At 41.4% G+C, this 4,577-nt stretch overlaps 1 protein-coding gene across 1 annotated transcript in view; it reads left to right on the top strand.

Moving 5' to 3' along the window:
- Positions 1-1,392: 1,392 nt before the first annotated feature.
- Positions 1,393-4,577, top strand: part of ak1 (adenylate kinase 1) — a 13,697-nt gene continuing 10,512 nt past the window's right edge. Inside the window, exon 1 of the mRNA XM_058382791.1 lies at positions 1,393-1,553. The gene's annotated coding sequence lies outside the window, so the exon portion shown is untranslated. The remainder of the gene's footprint in view (positions 1,554-4,577) is intronic.

Here is a 4,577-nt window from a genome sequence, read left to right as displayed (position 1 = left end):
CTTAATCGCTTTTTTTTAATTCTTTATTAGGATTAATAAAACAAATATAAACTTATTTTATTAAAGTGAAAAGTTTGTTCTAATGACGGTTTGATTATTGACATGCTGGTCGATTCTGAAGGATTTTTGTCACAATAACTATAGAGCAAAAGTATTGGCACCCTGAGTAAAAAAGACAAAAATAAGTGTATGCAATAAACATCACTGCTCATTTTTATGCTTAATAGTATTTTTTAAATGATTTAAAAAGGTGTTTTCAAAAATATTGGCACCCCTACAGATTTTTTTGTGTGGCCATGGACATTTCAGCAAGATACTGACCACACCGTTTCATGCTTTCTCACAAAATCCTCAAGGAGAATCTATAGAGAATTGAGTCTAAAAGTATTTGGAAAGTTTTTGGGTCAGAGGGTGTTGATTCATTTTCTGGAAATTTATTTATTTATTTACTTATTTAAATGATTTCTTTTTATTATTAATGTCAAGATGAAGTTGTCGAATGGCTGTTTAGCAGCTTGTTTTGTACCACAACATTAAATAAATGACTCACAAAACTGGATAAAAAAGTCTGAGAAGTGACCAAAAGGACAAGAAGATGATTGCCTGGACTCTCCACAAAGCTGGACGTTATAGACGAGAAAAAGGAAAAAAATAATTTAGACAAAAAGGAATGATGAGGTCAATAAAGAGAAAACGGTTTCTCAACATAAGAACTTATTTGCTTCAGAAAAGAGCAACGCTTGTCAGAAACCCAGTGAAGCATGGTGGTGGTAGCATGGTGTTGTGGGGATGCTTTTCATCAGCTGGGACTGGGAATCTGGTCAGGGCTGAGATGAGATGAGGTGAGATGGATAAAGATGATCTTATGACCAAAAAAAGAACATGTTTCTGTCCAATGGGAGGAGCTTCAATTTCTGAAACCACAAAAAAAAAACCTTTGGAATGCTGCCAAAACCGGACTGGATATGGTGGTAAAGGGCGTGGCCGCCGCCAACACTCTCCGTCTGATCTCAAGGATCATGAGCAAGTTTAGCCATGAAGAATATGATCCACGTATTTCTTTATAAATTATGATGCACGATATTCTTCCTTCATTTCAATTCCAAACTCAAACTACGAAATGTGGAAAGGGTGCCAATACTTATGCAAGCCATGAATATCTCTCACAGACACACTGTTTATCTATCTTTCCACCGCTCCCTCTACTTCCTGTTTATTAGTCCAGCCCCTTTCTCATTTACATACACTACCTTCCTCCTTCTCTGTTCTCCACAGTCGTGAGTAATGGATTTCCTACTTGGCATGAGACACACACACACACACACAGATACACACACACACACACAAACCCTCCTCTTATTTCCCAGCAGGCTTTGCGACAGGCTGAACCGCTCTGTATAAAGGCACAAGAGGGAGTAGGAGGGGTGCGGTGCAGCAGGAAGACTCGCTGGGAGAGACGGAGAGAGCGAGAGAGAGAGAGAAAGAGAGAGAGAGAGAGAGAGAGGTGGAACACTGAGACGCCACACACATACATACACACGGCCAAGAGAGAGGTTAGTACACACACACACACACAGCAGACAGATTAGACGATGGCATTAGGACAGGATTACAGTGTTCTGCAGATACAGAGGCTGTACACTGTGTAAGACTGAAAGAGTGTGTTGTTCATCCAGGAAATAGAATTACAATAAGAACTCACGTGAAGAGAGAGGGATGTGAACAGAGCGGTGTGTTTTGACAGCTGGGACTGCAGTGTGGTCACAGAGGAGTGTGTGTCTGCCCTTGGAGCGGTTAAAGGTTATGAGAAAGAGCTCAGGATAAGAATGAGGCACTCGGAGGAAAGCAGCCTGCACTGACATTGTAGCTGATGCTGACGTTCGTGTCTGTATCACACGTTTTTTGTCACGTTATTTACTTGTCTATTTTATTTTTTCCGCTGGTTCTGAACGCGTCGGTGCTGTGAGCCGACCACACGGCTCTCCGGTCTCACCATCAGAGTGTTTGTAGATCCTCGGTGTAAACAAGGCCAGCTCTCCCTCTGCTCGGACGTCACAAACACCGCGCCGTTAAAGGCGCTCTGCTGTTGCCGTGGCAACGGCTCAAACGGCCGAGCCGTAAAGGAGAGGGATTCCGAAAGAGTCGTGGGGAGAGATGAAGTCGTGGACAGCTGCAGGAGAAGAGAGGCTTTTTTTAGATGAAGTTAGGAGAAGGTGGCATCAAGTGACCCGAGATGAAGGTGGCATCAAGTACCGAGTGCACTACAGTGTATACTGCTACACAACAACACAACTACACAACTGTACTACAACTACACCATAACACCGCTACACAACAACACAACTGTACTACAACTACACCATAACACCGCTACACAACAACACAACTACACAACTGTACTACAACTACACCATAACACCGCTACACAACAACACAACTACACTACAACTACACCATAACACTGCTACACTACTACACTACAACTACACCATAACACTGCTACACAACTGTACTACAACTACACCATAACACCGCTACACAACTACACTACAACTACACCATAACACTGCTACACAACAACACTACTACACCATAACACTGCTACACAACTGTACTACAACTACACCATAACACTGCTACACTACTACACTACAACTACACCATAACACTGCTACACAACTGTACTACAACTACACCATAACACCGCTACACAACAACACAACTGTACTACAACTACACCATAACACCGCTACACAACTACACTACAACTACACCATAACTCCGCTACACAACTACACTACAACTACACCATAACACCGCTACACAACTACACTACAACTACACCATAACTCCGCTACACAACAACACTACTACAGTACAACTACACCATAACACCGCTACACAACAACACAACTACACTACAACTACACCATAACACTGCTACACTACTACACTACAACTACACCATAACACTGCTACACAACTGTACTACAACTACACCATAACACCGCTACACAACTACACTACAACTACACCATAACACTGCTACACAACAACACTACTACACCATATCACTGCTACACAACAACACTACAACTACACCATAACACTGCTACACAACAACACAACTGTACTACAACTACACCATAACACCGCTACACAACTACACTACAACTACACCATAACTCCGCTACACAACAACACTACTACAGTACAACTACACCATAACACCGCTACACAACTACACTACAACTACACCATAACACTGCTACACAACAACACTACTACACCATAACACTGCTACACAACTGTACTACAACTACACCATAACACCGCTACACAACAACACTACTACACCATAACACTGCTACACAACTGTACTACAACTACACCATAACACTGCTACACAACAACACTACTACACTACAACTACACCATAACACTGCTACACAACTGTACTACAACTACACCATAACACCGCTACACAACTACACTACAACTACACCATAACACTGCTACACAACAACACTACTACACCATAACACTGCTACACAACTGTACTACAACTACACCATAACACCGCTACACAACAACACTACTACACTACAACTACACCATAACACCGCTACACAACAACACTACTACACTACAACTACACCATAACACCGCTACACAACAACACTACTACACTACAACTACACCATAACACCGCTACACAACAACACTACTACACTACAACTACACCATAACACCGCTACACTACAACACTACTACACTACAACTACACCATGACACTGCTACACAACAACACAACTACACTACAACTACACCATAACACTGCTACACTACTACACTACAACTACACCATAACACTGCTACACAACAACACAACTACACTACAACTACACCATAACACTGCTACACTACTACACTACAACTACACCATAACACTGCTACACTACTACACTACAACTACACCATAACACTGCTACACAACAACACAACTACACTACAACTACACCATAACACTGCTACACTACTACACTACAACTACACCATAACACTGCTACACTACAACTACACCATAACACTGCTACACTACTACACTACAACTACAATACTGTACTACAACTACACCATAACACTGCTACACAACAACACAACTACACTACAACTACACTACAACTACACCATAACACTGCTACACAACAACACAACTACACTACAACTACACCATAACACTGCTACACTACTACACTACAACTACACTACAATGTCACTACTACACTTCACTTCTACACTACAACTACAGAAAACTACTACACTAAGACACTACTACACTTCACTATTACACTACAGCTACACTTCTACACCACAACACTACTACACTACAACTACACTACAATGTCACTACTACACTTTACTATTGCACTACAGCTACACTTCTACACCACAACACTTGTACACTACTATAATATAAGTACAGTACTACACTACAACACTGCAACTACAGTACAACACTTCTATATTACAACACTTCTACACAACTACTACATCACAACACCACAACACACAAC

The sequence above is a fragment of the Hemibagrus wyckioides genome, linkage group LG28 (assembly GCF_019097595.1).
Source record: "Hemibagrus wyckioides isolate EC202008001 linkage group LG28, SWU_Hwy_1.0, whole genome shotgun sequence".
Classification (NCBI taxonomy): domain Eukaryota; kingdom Metazoa; phylum Chordata; class Actinopteri; order Siluriformes; family Bagridae; genus Hemibagrus; species Hemibagrus wyckioides.
This window is presented reverse-complemented; position numbering and strand designations above follow the sequence as displayed.